Raw genomic sequence first — 18,662 nt, 5'->3', positions numbered from 1 at the left:
AACAGGTGAGGGTGTGTTCACAGTATGGCATAGATCATGATATAAAATATAATGGCAAGAAAAGCCACATAATGATTGTCAGAAGCAATCAGGGCAAGAAGATAAATTTCCCTAACTTTTATTTATCTGGCAGTCCTCTTGGCATATGTGAAGAAATAAAATACTTGGGTCATGTTTTATGTAATGACTGGATAAGATATTTATCGGCAGCGTTGTAAGATTTACTCTCAGGCAAATATGCTGCTAAGGAGGTTTTCTATGTGTTCAGATTCTGTAAAATGTTCCCTGTTCACATCTTATGTCATGCTGCTGTACACTGCTCAATTGTGGTTTAATTACAAGAAAAGGAGTATGCAGAGGCTGAAAGTAGCATACAATGATGCTTTGAGATGGCATAGTGCCAGTCAATTGTTTGTATCTTCAGGTGTGTCTACCTGTGAGGCACTATTGAGGCAACTGATGTATGGATTTATGTGTCGACTGGACAAGTCTGAGAACTTTATAGTGGAGGTTCTGGTTAACCCTCTAAAGAGCTGCTATCATTTCACTTCAGAGCTGAGACGACACTGGAACAACAGTCTACGTGTCTTTTAATATGCACAGTATTGTATCTTGTATCTTTTTGTTTTTCTCTTTATGTATGAATAGTTGTTATTTTATATGCACATTTAGGGCCCTATCTTGCGCCAGACTCCCTAAACCCGCTATTTGCGGATTTAGGATTTAGGAAGAGGCGTTCCCCGTAAAAGTTGCTATCTTTTGCACCTCCCGCTATCCGCAAAACACCTCCGCTACCCGCTATATTATGCATAGGCGTGTTTTGGGCATTACGCCAGTTAAACCAATCAGTGTGCCAGGTGCCATTGCCTTTAAGGGCAGGATGCGCTATCCTAAATCCTAAATCCTAAACCCGCGATGGAGAGAGGGAGGTAGATTTTCTCAGGGCTTCTACTGAGGCTAAAGCAAGTTGGCTATATACATATTATATATTATATTATAGGCGAGTTAATTCGGGAGGTGGAGCCACATGTGTCCAAGTGGACGTGTCACAAGGTTGTACTGATTGAGTAAAATCATCGGGCCACACCACACACACACAAGAGGCAGAGGTGGAACTATGTGTAAACTAATTTATTGACAAGGTAGATTGGGCAAATAAAATATTAAAAATAAAAATATAGCACAGCTGCTGGCTTATGATAAAACAATAAAAGGTGCTGGCGTAAGTGTCCAATTAAAACAGTCTTTCCTCTAAACAGTCTATATGAGTAATATACTCAGTCCATTCCGGCGGCGTCCCGGTATCAGTCCGACCGTGTGCGTGGTGAGGCTCTGTTGGGGCGCGCATTGAAGCCGCCTGGGCGCACTCTCCTAACAGCCCAAACTTTAGGGATAGCGGATAGCGGGTGGTGTGCGCAAGATAGCAACTTTAGGGATAGCACATGAAACACGCCCACGGACGCACCTCCAGGCGCAAATGATGCAGTCGGCATAACGGATAGCGGGTAGCGGGTGGCGCAAGATACCGTTTAGGGATAGCGGAAGTTCCTAAATCCGCAATTTGCGGGTAGCGGGTAGTGGCAGCGGATAGCGGGTGGCACAAGATAGGGCCCTTAGTCTGCATTAAAGAATAAAGATATATAAACACAAGAAAATCACAGACTTGACATTAAATCTGTTTTACAGACTTTCTGGCTGTGGACTCTCAGAGACTCACTGGGAAACCGTGGCCTCGGCTCTGAAGTCCAACCCCCATCTGACAGAGCTGGACCTGAGTGAGAACCAGCGGCTGAAGGATTCAGGAGTGAAGCTGCTGTCTGCTGGACTGGAGAGTCCAAACTGCAGACTGGAGACTCTCAGGTCAGACTGCACTTTTTAATGATGTGTGAACATGAGATATTCTGTTAGCTGAACAGGAGTTTTACAGGCTTACATCTCAAATTATTGTCAAACTGTATTTTCACACAATCCTTGTGTGTTGGAGTGGAAAACTGTGAACTTCAGTGATGATATTGTACATTATTTCGACATGCAGGGGTCGAAATGGCCTCCATCTGTGGGAATCTGATATTTATTGTGGTATTTCCACAAAACATATAGAGGACACCATCCTGGAGGTCTTGGTCCAACTATGGATTCACAAAGGATTCCAATATTTTCTTTGATGAATCATCAGGGACAAAAATCCCATGTGGGCATATCAGTGCATTCTGGTATCTTTCACAGATTAGGCATGATGGGATGGAGTTGATATGTCCAACTTTTCCCATCCTGATCACATTCCCTCATGGTCACTGTTGTCTTGTAACAGTTCTGAACCTCAACTAAACCTTTAGGACCTCTTGTTTTTCATTGATTATTATTTTGATCATCTTCACACACTTTTTCACAGCTCACATACTTCCCATGCAAAACTTTGTTTAAACTCTGCGGGCTGACAGACGACCACGCCAAATGAACATTTTGTATATTTCAGGATATTTTCTGTCTCTAGTCCCTAAGACTGAGCCATATGAACACAGTCGACTGTCACCATGTTTTTGACTGAATACCATGATATCAATATTGTGAGGATATTGTGAGGATGACTGTTGGTGCTTTCATGAAAGTGTAAATTAGTGATGAACAGTCATTAGTAATATGGATATGATGAGCGAGCAGGCTGAGGCCAATAACAGAGCAGCGAGGACGTCTAATAAGTTGAGAAAACTGCATCCCTTTACTGTAATGCAGCCTTTAAAAGCAGGAGAGGACAACACTGATGCCATAAGATATTACCATATCCCAAATCCCACCTGATATCTAATCTCATATCACAGTATCCATATTATATCAATATATTGATGGGTCCACCTCTACTGCCATCACCTGGTCAATCTGTTGAAATGCTCCTAACTTTGGCCCTGATTGGTCCAGAGACTGGGTGCTGGTGTCATGTGATGCAGAAGCTCTTGTTCTCCAGTTTTACTCTGAGAAGATGGTAGACTGAAGGCATCTGAGGACTTTTCACTGAGCCATTCATTTGTTATTTATGGACGTACCTATGGCTGTTTTCACGTCTACCGTATTTAGCACTGAATTTGAATTATTTTGGACTTTTATCATTTCTTGCTTTCATTGTTTGCTTATTTGTGTTTTTAATATTTTGATGTCTTTTCATTTCGGGTGTAATCTTTATCTTTTCATTTACTCTGATGGTTTTGTAAAGCACTTTGGAACTTTGCTTTAACGGTGTAATATAAATATAAATTAGTGTTATCAGTATTATTATTAATATAATTGTTGGTTTTTCCTTCCTTTTTGGATATTTGAAAAATCTCTGATTGATAAATATCCAAAACACTGGAAATTATAGCTACATATTTTATTTTTTATTCAGATTGAGGCACTGCAGGTTGACAGAGAGCAGCTGTGCTTCTCTGGCCTCGGCTCTGAAGTCCAACCCCCATCTGACAGAGCTGGACGTGAGTGAGAACAGGCTGCAGGATTCAGGAGTGAAGCTGCTGTCTGCTGGACTGGAGAGTCCAAACTGCAGACTGGAGACTCTCAGGTCAGACTGCACTTTTTAATGATGTGTGAACATGTAATATTCTGTTAGTTGAACAGGAGTTTTACAGGCTTACATCTCAAATTGTTGTCAAACTGTATTTTCACACAATCCTTGTGTGTTGAAGTGAAAAACTGTTTACTTCAGTGATGATATTGTACATTATTTCGACATGCAGGGGTCCAAATGGCCTCCGTCTGTGGGAATCTGATATTTATTGTGCTAATTCCACAGAACGTATAGAGGACACCATCATCGAGGTCTTGGTCCAACTATGGATTCATGAAGGATTCCAATATTTTCTTCGATGAATCATCAGGGACAAAAATCCAGTGTGGGCATTTCAGTGCATTGTGGTATCTTTCACAGATTAGGCATGATGGGATGGAGTTGATATGTCCAACTTTTACCATCCTGATCACATTCCCTCAAGTAATTCAAGTGACACCCATGCATTTTCAAAGCCTCACAGCTCCCTCATTCTTTGGCAATTTTTCATGTATGTTTTAGTTTGGCATAAAACACAGTTTAAGTTTGGAGTAATTTTTGAGCCACCTCTGACTTTTGAATGTGTGTGTATTGTGTGAGCTAAAGTGAGTGACATCACAGCTAGAGTGATGATCGTCTAAAAATTTTGTCTTTAACCTGCTCTCCTGGCCACAAATTTCACTCCACATGCGTAAATTTGGGATAAAATAGTAGGAAAACTAGTTCTGCTTTGAAAAATGTAAATACAAAAGCAAAGTAGCTTAAACTTTTTAAACTGTGACCCTTAACGAGGCAGGAGTGCCAGCTCTTTCCCCCATAGACTCCCATTATATCTGGAATGCAAAATCTTGGGAGAGAAGCAGAAACACACACTTTTTCAACTTGCTCTAGGGTGGGCATTTTTAGGAGTTGAAAAATAATTTAAGCCCAAAGTCTTACCTTTCTCATGATACCTCATATTTTACTCTCGGACTTACTGTCATTGAGAAAAAAGCATTTGCTTTTAGGCGACTTTTTTTCTCAAGCTCCACTGTCACTCATGCTGTGTGCTTCATAGAGCCTCATTTCTGGCTCCGCCCACACAAGCCCCAGTGGCACAGTGGTTAGTCTTTCTGCCTGCCATGCAGGAGACCAGGGTTCAACTCCCCACCTGGGCAAGAAAGACAACACTACACAACCTACAAACAGCATAGGGCTGGTGATTTAGCGCATGTCCAGGCGGTCGCAAAGATGGCAAGCACATCAAAGTTTCTTCAGAAACTTTATAAAGTCTAGTTTCTTGTTAACATTTTATAATCAACTATTCTTTCAGATAATACGCTATGGGGTTCTTACTTTGTGTTTTGGTGGACAAAAAAATGTTCGGATGTCCGTCGATTTTCTTTTCTCTGCCATGATAGCTGTGGCCACACATATACACACACATACAGACACACGCGCACACAGTAGTTAGCATGCTATCTATATGTCAAAACAACATAGTCTGTTAAAACAAGATAGTGAGCCTACTAATGACCTATAATTCAATGCTACAAAAATCACATGATGATTTTAAAAGCAACAGGCGGACACAGTCAAGCTTGTAGTCACAGTTACCATATTTCACCAATTAATAGCCCGGGCGTTTAATACGCAAAATCATCTTGGACCCCAGGCGTTTAAAAGAACCAGGCGGCTATTCGCTGCAGGCCTTTATTTATTTTTGCACAGACCTGCACCAGGCCATTATTGTGATGACAGTTACTGTCCAACATATTTTTTAGTACAAAAGTACTGTAAGGCATAAGTTAAACATATCTGTACATACAAACATAGTGCAAACCGCTCGCGCTGCGAGTCGTTCCCTCTGACACTTCCGTTTTCTGTCAAAATAAGAGTTAGTCGGTCGATTAAAGATTACGGTACACCCATTTTTTCTAACGTTAGCTAGCTCTCTTATTTTGACAGAAAATTGAAGTGCGGCACAGTTATTGTGCGGCTAACTGTTTACTTCTGCAAAAATAAGGTGAATAGCCTTATTTTGGGTTTACCTCAATATAATAGTGATGGGAATTCCGGCTGTTTTTAGAGAACCAGCTCTTTTGGCTCGGCTCACTAAAAAGCGCGGGCTCTTTCGGCTCCCAAACGGCTCTTCAGATTTTTTTGTTGCTTAAATTAATTTATTACCAACAATAATGTAAAATTATGTGCAAAATGAATTACTAATGTATAAAAAACATGCGTTATGTTTTTTTAAATTTATATATGTCTATTATATAAATATGCCTTTATTTATTCACTCTATATAGTGCTACAAAAAATAACTTATAAAATACAAAATAAACTTTTAACTATTTACAGTTGATTTTAGTTGTTGTACACACTGCAGCAGCAGCAGCAGCAACAGTTGCAGTAGACACACTTCACCTTCATTAATATCAGGTTCAGTTGCTTGTGTTTTTTCTTCCCATTGCACTGATGGGTGGACAGTTCTCACGTGCCTGTGCAGGTTGTTTGTGGAGATGGCTCGATAAGATTTTTTTTTCTTGCAGACCCTACACTCTGCCTTTCTATTGTCATTAAATTTGAAATGGGTCCAGATTGTACTCCTTTTGCTGCAGTCACCAGTGGCGGTTCTGCCTAAGTTGCCGCCCTGGGCAAAATTACTGCCTTGCGCCCGTCCATGTTACTACTACCGGTTGGTTTATAATGACAGTACGGCAGTCTGTGTGCGCGGAGATCCGGCAGACCTGGCGCCGGTCGGCACCGCGTGGTGCGCGGCCACCCGGTCAGGTCTGGTCTGACAGATCTGACAGGTGCCGCTCCGGCTGTCAGTTGGACCTTTCTGAAGAAGGAGGAAGTTACCTCCGAAACTGTCAAGGTAAATAAACATCCCATGTCTGATTAAAAGGACCAAAAACGTCTTTTAGTTAAAAGAATGTGAGTGGACCCTAATAGAAAACCGCTCCGCGGTGCTGATGTTTTTTTGTTTTTTTTCTTTGTGCTCGTGCCGCCCCCCACGTGACATAAAAAAATGCCGCCCCGGGCGGCCGTCCGCTTCGCCCATGCCTAAAACTGCTACTGGCTGTCACTCATTTTCTTAACTCCACCTTTCCAGAGCGTTTGTGTTGTCTCTTCTTGTGGCCCCTTGCTTTCTTTCTCTCTCGTCTCCCTCCCTCCTGTTCTCCTGTTTGTGTGTGTGTGTGTGTGTGTGTGTGTGTGTAAAAGTGCCGCTCTGGAGTGACGCGCTCAGTGCAGACATATAGGCTACAATTGGACACAGAGACGGTACCCCACATCTTGACCAATCACATGTGACTTCCGCAGAAAAAATAACCAATCGGCTCCTGAAAAAAAAAAAAAAACGGCTCCCAATCAGGAACCGGCTCCTGCTGTTCACTACAAATACCCCTTTTCCACCAGGGCTGGTTTGGAGCCGGTGCCTGACTTAGCACCAGTTTTTTGGTTTTCCACGGCCCAAGCAGGGGCCAAACTGGTGCCAAACTGGTTCCAAACTGGTGCTAGGCAAGCACCGACTCCGAGCAGGGGCTAAACAGGAGCCAGAGAAAGAACCGATGACGCGGCCCACCGCGTCATTGGTGGGCGGGGTTACAAAACAAAACAGGAACTGCGAACGCTATAAACATAAACAATAATCCCTGAGAAGCCGTGGATTATACTGATTTTACAACGGCATGGAACGCGGCTCAGCAAATTACATTTAAGGATGAGAAGCACCCGTTTTATAACTAAACATAGCTGTCATTCGTTCCGATCACGAATCCGACAGGTAGCCGGCAATAATTGTGTTTTTCGCCTCTGTATTGAAATGTAGGCTTGTAAAGACACAAGCAGTATTTGGATCGCTAATAAATCCAGATCCTGCTCCACCCGGGGCCAGAAACTGTATAGGGAAAGCAGCATTATATGCTTGACTGAGACGCGGCTCACGAACATCATCCCCGACTCACTGATCAGTTTCACCGGCTTCAGGACAGGACGGGCGGACAAAGACAGAGACGCTGCAGCCACTGTATTGTATGAGTGTGCAGTTTTATGTGTGTTGAAGTGATGAAGCTGCCGTGACAATGTAATTTCCTGCAAAGGATTAATAAAGTATCATTCATTCATTCATTCATGATGGTTATTGTGATTCTGAGCGAGCGTCTCGCGCACCCGTCATCACGTTTTCCGAAGACGTCATGACGTGGCTCTGAATTGGCTCCACTTTGCTCTTGACCGGTGGAAAAGCAAACCGGTTCTTCGTTGGCACCAGTTAAGCACCGGCTCTAGCACCAGCTCCGAACCAGCACCAGGTTTTTTCTGGTGGAAAAGGGGCAAAAGAGCCGGCTCTTAGAGCCGGTTTGTTCGCGACCGACCCATCACTACAATATAATGCAAATAATCGCCCCGGCGGTTATTCGGGTGGGCATTTAATACGCAAAATGGGTGCAGACCCCAGGCGTTTAAAAGAACCAGGCGGCTATTTGTGGCCCAGTGATTAATTGGTGAAATACGGTATGTCCAGACCCACCGTGTGTGTCACTCAGTCTACTCTGATGTTGAACATTAACCTGACTGGTACTCTACACACTCTTACACACACACACCCTATATACAGGGTTTTCCCTGCCTTATAATTTCTTAAGCGCACCGCCTAGACGTTTTCATGGACCTAGATCAAATGAATGAGGAAAGGGAGAAAAAAACAGACATCAACATATTCAATCTGCAGCTCCTTTAGGAATCTGTTGTTGATGCTAGCTTGGATTGTCCGGAGGGAGTTAGGCGGGTACTGGGCCATACGTCATGAAATACTGACAACGGAATTAACCAATCACTGCAGCGAATAGTTTCTGCTTGAACACTACACATCCGTTGTCGGCTAGGCGGTGGCGGAATGTATGAATCGCCTAGCGCGAAAAACACAAGCGCTCACAAATAAGTGATACAATGGCAACATAGCGACTTTCCAAACTACCCCCAAGTGACTTAATAACCTAACGTTAGTCAGAAACTTACTTATGTAACGTTTGTTGTGTTTGTTTTTGTGCTGATATGCTGTGTGCTGGCCGCCCATCTCTTCCTCGTTCCACTTGCTGATACAATAACAACTTAGCGACTTTCCAAACTCCCCCAAGTGACTAAACCCCCTAACGTTAATCAGAGACGGATTTGTGTAATTATTGTCTTCGTTTTTATGCTGCTATGCCGTGCGCTAGCTGCCTTCCCATCTCTCCTTCGTTCCACTTGCTGTTGGCTTCGCTTTTCACACCCAGCCCCCCCACGCAGTTGACAGAAGTTGTGATTTTGATTTGATAATCAGCCTTTTTGTATTAATTTCTGTACTTTATTTTATTTCCTGGTACTGTTTGTGTTTGTACCTATTTTGTCAGTATCTTAGATCTTGCCATTTATGTTTGTGTGTGGAGACATTTAAGAAAATATTTAAAAATAATTAAATTATAAAATGTTAATCTAATGCCCAAATAAATCAGTTAATCAATATCTGTGTTTCCCAATAACTGCCTTTTATCAAAATGCAGTTTGTTAAAAACTCTGAAATTGTTATAGTAGCTTCTTGATTTGTCTCAAAGAGTGCAGGTAGAGTCTTCTGTATATTTCAGGAGTTACCATGGCGACAAAAATCCCAAAACACTGCGCAAATGTCCCATCCACAATGAATGGCGTACATTTCGCAAGGCCCATACTCCCACACCGTCGAGAATACCTTGACACAGTCAATGGACGAAATGTGTGGCTTGGTCAGATCTCCTAGCTTGCAAATTTTGGTTGTGATCGCAGTTACCATGGCAACATATCAAACTATCACCAGTTTCCAATCTCCCGTTCATGTCTAAAGTGCTTGAGAGAGTTGTGTTTCAACAACTCTCCACCCATCTGGCAGTAAATCAGCTCTATGAGCCTTTCCAATCACCTTTCAGGGCCTGCCACTCCACTGAGACAGCAGTTACTAGAGTTGCTAATTATTTTCTATTGGCTATTGATGCTGACTCTACGTCTGTGCTTCTATTGCTGGACCTCAGTGCAGCCTTTGATACTGTTGATCACTCCATTCTATTAGATAGAGAATTTTGGTGTCACGGGCCAGGCTCGGGCATGGCTTGACTCATACTTATCTGAAAGAACACAGTATGTCATGTACAATAATACTAGATCCAAATTCTCCAGTGTTAAATGCAGGGTTCCTCAGGGCTCAGTCCTGGGTCCACTTCTCTTCTCCCTGTACATTTCGCCACTTGGACAAATTATACGTAGCCATGGTATAAATTTCCATTGTTATGCTGACGATACTCAGGTATATTTGCCCATAAAGGCTGATGATCCCACAGAGATCAATAGATTAGAGGTCTGTCTGGCTGCGGTAAAAAATTGGATGTCACTAAATTTCCTGCTGTTAAACTCAGATAAAACTGAGATGTTAGTAGTCGGCCCTCCCAGACATAGACACTGTTTTGAACAGTTAACATGTCAGTACTGCTCGACAACTGTGTGATTTCACAAAGTGTGGCAGCCAAAAATCTCGGTGTTACTTTTGATCTTTGACAGGCACATTAAGGGTATAACCAAGACTGCCTATTTTCACTTACGTAATAGCACAAATTCAGTCTTCCCTGTCCATGGCTGACGCAGAGACCTTAATTCATGCATTTGTTTCAGCCAGACTCGATTACTGCAATGTTCTGTTTTCAGGTCTCCCACGGGCCAGCACCAAAAGTCTCCAGATGGTTCAAAATGCTGCAGCTAGGGTCTTAACTAGAACAAGAAAATTTGAGCACATTACCCCAATTCTTGCCTCCCTTTATTGGCTTCCTATCCATATTAGATCTGACTTTAAGGTGCTTCTGTTAACCTACAAGATCTTAAATGGGTTTGCCCCATCTTACCTTTTGGATCTCATGCTTTGCCTACCTAGAGTTAAGAAGAAGTCAGCAGGTGGCCGGACTTTTTCCTATCGAGCCCCGCTGCTGTGGAATAACCTCCCTGCTAATGTCAGGCAATCTGAATCTGTTGATTCTTTTAAATCTAGACTAAAAACTAATCTCTTCAGCCTAACTTATGGTTGACAGTTAGTGGTACAGTGGGCTGGTTTTCTGTCTCAATGAAGTAAGCCAAGCACTCACCTGCCGACAAGATTATTGCTCTCTCGGAGCTAATTATCTATCTGTCTTCTGCAGATAATTAATGTTTCACCTTTGTCACTGTGTGAGTGTGTGAATGGTTGATTTGTGTTTGTCCGAGTGCGTGTTCTGTCTTTTATTGACCCAGGTCATCATGGTGTTGGTGGTTGTGTGGCTCAGGTCCCTGGCTGCTCCAGTACATCCGGCTTCCCTTGGCATCCTCATCCCTCATCCGCCAACTGTTTTTTTTTTTTTTTTTTTTTTTTTTTTTACCTTAGTGCCTTTGCATTATACATATATATCTTTTGTTGTTTGTTTTCTGTGTCTACAACATCTATTGCACGTCTGTCCGTCCTGGGGAGGGATCCCTCCTCTGTTGCTCCCCTGAGGTTTCTTCCTATTTTTCTCCCTGTTAAAGGGTTTTTTAGGGTGTTGTTCCTCATCCGATGTGAGGGTCTAAGGACAGAGGATGTTGTATTTCCTGTAAAGCCCTTTGAGACGAATTTGTAATTTGTGATTCTGGGCTATATAAATAAATAAAATTGAACATAAAAAGTTTTCAAAAAATCCCATAGGAAATGAATGGGGACTTTGAAGCCACATATCTCGGCCATACAGTCACGCAAAAATGTGAATCAAACTTTAAAAAGGTAACATTGACCAGGACTATTTTTGGTGTAAGGGGTATTTTCAAACACCTTACCGTTTTTAGTTTTTTTTTAATGAAATCACAGTTCAAAGTTTGACACATTTTCCCGCCTTTTTTCAGTTTTCAATGTGTGTGTATGTGGAAGTGGTTAAGCAGCTAGATTGGGGCTCAAACTGACTGAGTGTGGAGCCAGGGTGAGGATTATCCAAAAAAATAAAACGTAAATCACCCTCACGGGCACATAGTTTGAGGTTCACACATCACTTTTTCCAAAGTGGTAGAGATTTATGTCCTCTCTCACACGATGTATCTACTTTTACCGTGAGACAAACAGAATTTGAATGGCGAGCCTCTAAAGACAACATGCCCCTTCGTTTTCCCCTGTAGGCTTCAGTGTTATTTTTCAGGAGAAGAACAGAGCCGTTTCTGTTTTTCACTGTTTTTTACATCGCTCTCCTGTCCACATTTTAGACCGCAGGTGCACAAAAATACACACAGTGCTTCAGGAACCCCTTGTGACGCTCAGGGTCTGCTCGGTTTTCTGATAGGGGTTACCGTTTAGGCACAAATTGGCCTGGAGTAAGTGCTTCGCCAAAAAAATCTGCTTTCTGACCGGCATTTCTGTCAACGTTGCCAAGCAACCTAATTGCACTCTACATGCACACATTGCATTGCTCTTCTGTAAAATTTCGGTTTGCTGCTCCTCCCACAGTTTTGAGCGCACTCATACAAATTATACATCAAAGCGTTCTTTGACAAAAGTCTTGGCTTTTCAAGAATGTATGAATGTATTGGTCAACTTTGATAGTTTTTGATCCATAGCTGAATGTAATTGACTTTGTTTACACATCACTATTATTACTTTTTAGTGATTCAGACAGAGGTTAGACGTGCACCCCCCAGTAACAGCCCCCTGGCAACGGCCCCCAAGGCACTCTCAAAATTTCTACGCGGGAATTTTCTAGTTTCTGTTTATAGTCCCTAAGACTGAGCCATATGAACACAGTGGACTGTCATCATGTTTTTGACTGAATACCGTGATGTCGATATTGTGAGGATATTGTTAGGATGACTGTTGGTGCTTTCATGAAAGTGTAAATTAGTGATGAACAGTCATTAGTAATATGGATATGATGAGCGAGCAGGCTGAGGCCAATAACAGAGCAGCGAGGACGTCTAATAAGTTGAGAAAACTGCATCCCTTTACTGTAATGCAGCCTTTAAAAGCAGGAGAGGACAACACTGATGCCATAAGATATTACCATATCCCAAATCCCACAAGATATCTGATCTCATATCACAGTATCTATATTATATCAATATATTGATGGGCCCACCTCTACTGCCATCACCTGGTCAATCTTTTGAAATGCTCATAACTTTGGCCCTGATTGGTCAAGAGACTGGGTGCTGGTGTCATGTGATGCAGAAGCTCTTGTTCTCCAGTTTTACTCTGAGAAGATGGTAGACTGAAGGCATCTGAGGACTTTTCACTGAGCCATTCATTTGTTATTTATGGACGTACCTATGGCTGTTTTCACGTCATCTCTATTTAGCACTGAATTTGAATTATTTTGGACCTTTTATCATTTCTTGCTTTCATTGTCTGCTTATTTGTGTTTTAAATATTTTGATGTCTTTTCATTTCAGGTGTTATCTTTATCTTTTCATTTAATATGATGGTTTTGTAAAACACTTTGGAACTTTGCTTTAAAGGTGTAACATAAATACAAATTAATATTATCAGTATTATTAATATAATTGTTATAATAATTATTTCACTGTTTTTTCCTTCCTTTTTGAATATTTTGAAAAATCTCTGACTGATAAATATCCAAAACACTGGAAATTATAGCTCCATATTTTATTCTTTATTCAGATTGAGGAGCTGCATGTTGTCAAAGAGCTGCAGTGCTTCTCTGGCCTCGGCTCTGAAGTCCAACCCCCATCTGACAGAACTGGACCTGAGTGAGAACAAGTTGCGGGATTCAGGAGTGGAGCTGCTGTCTGCTGGACTGGAGAGTCTAAAGTGCAGACTGAAGACTCTCAGGTCAGACTGCACTTTTTAATGATGTGTGAACATGTAATATTCTGTTAGTTGAACAGGAGTTTTACAGGCTTACTTCTCAAATTGTTGTCAAACTGTATTTTCACACGATCCTTGTGTGTTGAAGTGAAAAACTGTTTACTTCAGTGATGATATTGTACATTATTTCGACATGCAGGGGTCCAAATGGCCTCCGTCTGTGGGAATCTGATATTTATTGTGCTAATTCCACAGAACGTATAGAGGACACCATCATCGAGGTCTTGGTCCAACTATGGATTCATGAAGGATTCCAATATTTTCTTTGATGAATCATCAGGGACCAAAATCCCATGTGGGCATATCAGTGCATTCTGAGGCCTGTACCATAAAGCTGGATTAACATAGCCGGGCTTTCTCTTACTTATCTGGCTTCACTTAACTAGACATACACACTCCGGATTTTCGGTACCATATAGCCAGCTATCAACTTGCTAATTCAATCCAGGCTTTTCCAATCTGAATCTGCGCGTGTTCACATAAAACGGGCGGAGTTTGCTGCATGTGACCAATTGTAGACATGGAAAAATCCACCTGCGCCACATACTTGACAACGAAGGAGCAGACAATAATCATTAATAAATACAAAGAATATAAATCAATAATCCAGGCAAAAAGCAAGGAGGAGCGTGTAATAAGTTGAGAAAACTGCATCCCTTTACTGTAATGCAGCCTTTAAAAGCAGGAGAGGACAACACTGATGCCATAAGATATTACCATATCCCAAATGATATCTGATCTCATACCACAGTATCCATATTCATTCATTCATCTTCTAAACCGCTTATCCTCACTAGGGTCTCGGGGGGGGGGGGGGGGGGGGGTGCTGGAGCCTATCCCAGCGCTCATAGGGCGAAGGCAAGGAAACACCCTGGACAGGTCGCCCATCCATCGCAGGGCAGACAAACAAACACTGACATTCACACACACAGTCACACCTAGGGGCAATTTAGCTTCTCCAATTCACCTAACCTGCAGTTTTGGACAGTGGGAGGAAACCGGAGTGCCCGGAGGAAATCCACGCAGACACGGGGAGAACATGCAAACTCCACACAGAAAGGACATTGGGTGGGAATTGAACTCAGGACCTTCTCTGTGAGGCGACAGTGCTAACCACTGCACCACCGTGCCGCCTAGTATCCATATTATATCAATGTATTGATGGGCTCACCTCTACTGCCATCACCTGGTCAATCTGTTGAAATGCTCATAATTTTGGCCCTGATTGGTCAGGAGACTGGGTGCTGGTATCATGTGATGCAGAAGCTCTTGTTCTGCAGTTTTACTGTGAGAAGATGGTAGACTGAAGGCATCTGAGGACTTTTCACTGAGCCATTCATTTGTTATTTATGGACGTACCTATGGCTGTTTTCACATCATCCGTATTTACCACTGAATTTGAATTATTTTGGGCCTTTTATCATTTCTTGCTTTCATTGTCTGTTTATTTGTGTTTTTAATATTTTGATGTCTTTTCATTCCAGGTGTTATCTTTATCTTTTCATTTACTCTGATGGTTTTGTAAAGCACTTTGGAACTTTGCTTGTTATATATTGTTATATTGTTATAATAATTATTTCATTGTATTTTCCTTTTTTGAATATTTAGAAAAATCTCTGTCTGATAAATATCCAAAACACTGGAAATTATAGCTACATATTTTATTCTTTATTCAGATTGAGGAGCTGCAGGTTGACAGAGAGCAGCTGTGCTTCTCTGGCCTCGGCTCTGAAGTCCAACCCCCATCTGACAGAGCTGGACCTGAGTGAGAACGAGCTGCAGGATTCAGGAGTGAAGCTGCTGTCTGCTGGACTGGAGAGTCCAAACTGCAGACTGAAGACTCTCAGGTCAGACTGCACTTTTTAATGATGACATAAATGGATATTGTTTGAATCATATAGTAGCACTAAATGTCTATAAGGCTGATATTACTGTGAAGTATATGTTGTGCTTTTTTAAAGTCGGGGCTGCTGTTTATTTTAGTTTTTGTGAGGCTGGTTGGTCAGGTTCTGTATCATGGATGTATGTGTGCTTTGTGACGTTTGACAAGTAACTAACAACTGTCTCATCTGTCAGGGGAGAGAGAGGTAAGGTAAGGTAAGGGAATGGAAGGTAATTTTTATTTCATGTGTCATACACCAAAAAAAGGTGCCCAAAAAAAAAAAGAGAACTCCTCTATATGTCACTCACTGTCACTCATCAGTTAACTTGGGCAGTACAGTAAGAACAACAACTTAAATTTATGTCACAGGCAAACACATCAAACATAAGTATTTAACACAAACTGAGCTAAATGAAATACTTTGTCTTCTTTAAGTCTGCACTCATCAGACATATTAAACAAATCAGGACATTCTGCAGACATTTTCAGGATAAGCTTATATCTGAGATGATAAAATGGACAATAAAACAAAAGTGCATTTCATTTTCAATCTCATTCAGATCACACAGATGACATTTTCTATTCTCTTCTGGTATTGAATGGAAACGTCTGGTTTCAACTGCCAGAGGCAGGATGCCACATCTCACCTGGGCACAGACCTCTGTGCTCTGGTTGGTAAATACACTTTATTAGACTGTATGTTCTCAGTTTAGGTTTATACAGAATTTCATTGGACCATTTCTGTTTATAATTTTCAAGTAATATTGATTTAATTTGACTAACTCTACAGGATAATTTATTCCTGTATATGTATTACAGACCTGCCTCATCAAATATTTTGGCCAGTACTCTGGTCCAAGAACAGTTATTTGAAACATCCCAAAAGAAAGTTTGTTTAGTAAGTCTGTTATCAGGCATGTTGATTAATCTATTCCACAGTTGCACCGTGTCACCCTGGTGCCGCACATCGCATATCACCACATACAGCAAGTTTGGGGCCATTTTATCTACACCAAGAAAAAAACGCATGGCTCTGTTCTGAACTGCATCACATTTTGTTTGCTTACAGTAACCCCAAACCCCTGCACTGTAGTCTACAATAGGACAGACACAAGATTAAAATAGCTGTGTAGAGGTTTTATAAGCAAGATCTCTACATAATTTGACCTTTTTTAGGACAGCACCCAGAGCCCTACCTGCACAGTCAGACAAGATTTTTATTCCTCTTTCAAAAGTAAGATGGGCATCTAGAGTAAGTCCTAAATATTTGTAATACTCAGCAAATGACAAAAGTGTTGGCCCAAAATGAAACTTAAACTTTGTGTGTTTTTCCTGAAATGCATAATCTGAGTTTTATCTTTATTTATCTTTAGTCTCCATTTACTAGACCAGCAGCACACAATATCCAACAAGTTTTGGAGATCAGTTTCAGTGTCTGCAAGAAGGACTATATCATCTGCGTATAGAAAAGTGCCCACCGTACAATCAGCCAGTCTAAGGCCACAAGCTGCTGCTTCATCTCCAATACCAAATCATTTCTATAGATGGTGAACAGAGTAGGAGAGAGCACATCCCCCTGTTGAACACCAAATAGGGAGGGAAACCACCCTGTTCTGTGATCACTGACCTGCACACATGAAACTGGGGCCTGGTAAAGAACTTTTAAAGCATTATAAAATTTTCCATCTATACCATATTTCAGTAGTTTGAAACTGAGAAGTCATGATTTATGCAGTCAAATGCTTTCTCAATCAATGAAACAACAAAAAGTATGCTTCCCTTCTTGTATTCTAGCATGAACTATAGTAGTTAGCGAATATCTGTGGTCAGTACAAGCTCTATTCTTACCAAAACCATTCTGTTGGTCTGCCAGAAGATCAGATGTTTCCAAATAACAATACGGTCGTTTATTAAGTTTACTAGAATACAGTTTGTAAACACAACTGAGAAGACTTATCCCCCTATAGTTCAGAGGAACTCTAGGATCATTATTTTGAGACTTAGGTTTTACTATAGATTTACACCAAACAGAAGGGACCAAGCTATACTCCAAACAGATAGAAAAAAGATGAGCTAAAATTGGAAATAAGCAGGGTAAGTTCAGTAGATCGTAAGGCAGGTTATCAATGCCAGTAGTTTAAATGTGTCAGTTGCGTTTTTAACTTCCCCTTCAGTAATACTAGCATTTTGGTACTGATTAAAGAAATAAGCATCCTGCTGCATATTAGCCTGTATACCATTTTCAAGATCAACTATCCTTGCAAGACAACAGTTATCTCACTCAGCAGAGCAGGAACCTCCCGAAAATAAAGAACCAAAGTCTGTTTCCCATTTTTTCAAAACATTGTCCACAGCAAAAACAGAAGATCCCTTTTCCAATACCACTTCCATAGGGATAGGTTTAACTCTTTTTGGGTCCAAATTATTTATTAAATTCCAAAACAACTGAGGATTATTAGTTTGCAGATGCTCTATTTTTAATGCCTGACCCCTCTCATGTTTTCTTTTACAAGCTCTCAGTTTTCTGTCAGAATTCTGTTGTTTGACCTTAAATTCGTTCTTTAGCTGTTGCCTCCTCATATCATCACCATCACACTTTAAAAATGATTTCTCTGCTGTCCTCATTTCCTTCCACAGTACATTCAACTCTCCATTCCAGTAAGGTTTAGGTTTTCTAGTGAATCCACCTGTCCAAATGGAATGTGGATGTCTACGGACTTCAGCAACCTCACAGAAATATTTACAGAATTCACCAAACCATTTATCAATTTCTTTTTGATGTTGTACTTGAGAGAGCTTATCTAAGAATTCAGTAAGCATAATTTGGCACTCACTGGAGGAAAGAAAATGAGGAGAGACAATTTTAATATTCTTCTGCGGGTATTGTCTAGATTGAGTATTATCTGAAGCCGTATAATCAACAGCGGAGAGAGAGACTGTCTGTCTGTCTGTAGGACGTCCGTCCATTCGTCCGTCCTTAATTAAGATTTGAGTGTGTTTGTGTGTTTGAAACATAGATAGATAGATAGATAGATATATAGATAGATAGATAGATATACTTTATTGATCCCAACCAGGGAAATTCTGGTGTTCCAGCAGCAACAGTAGAACATACAATAAAGTTAAATTAAAAAAAAGAATAAACGCTAAATATATACAATAAAGACTATAAAGACTAAAAACTAAAATATACAATAAGGGCTAACCTTAGAAAAAGAGATATGAGATGTGAAATATACAGGTGGTAATGAATATGACAATATATAGATGGAACTGAAGTATATACATGATTGTACAGATAAGGAGAGTTAGCATGAAACCACGAAACCAAGAACCAAGTGGCAGAACCCGACGCCCGGTAATGGGATTCAGGAGCTAACCGACTTGAT

The 18,662-nt window shown here is 41.1% G+C and overlaps 1 protein-coding gene across 1 annotated transcript in view; it reads left to right on the top strand.

The window, feature by feature from the left end:
- The window catches only part of LOC115371016 (NACHT, LRR and PYD domains-containing protein 12-like), a 60,511-nt gene that overhangs the window by 5,180 nt on the left and 36,669 nt on the right, over positions 1–18,662 (top strand). The gene's annotated exons all lie outside the window — the stretch shown is intronic.

The sequence above is a fragment of the Myripristis murdjan genome, chromosome 14 (assembly GCF_902150065.1).
Source record: "Myripristis murdjan chromosome 14, fMyrMur1.1, whole genome shotgun sequence".
Taxonomy (NCBI): Eukaryota; Metazoa; Chordata; class Actinopteri; order Holocentriformes; family Holocentridae; genus Myripristis; species Myripristis murdjan.
The sequence above is the reverse complement of the archived record's forward strand: the minus strand, read 5'-3'. Positions and strand labels throughout refer to the sequence as shown.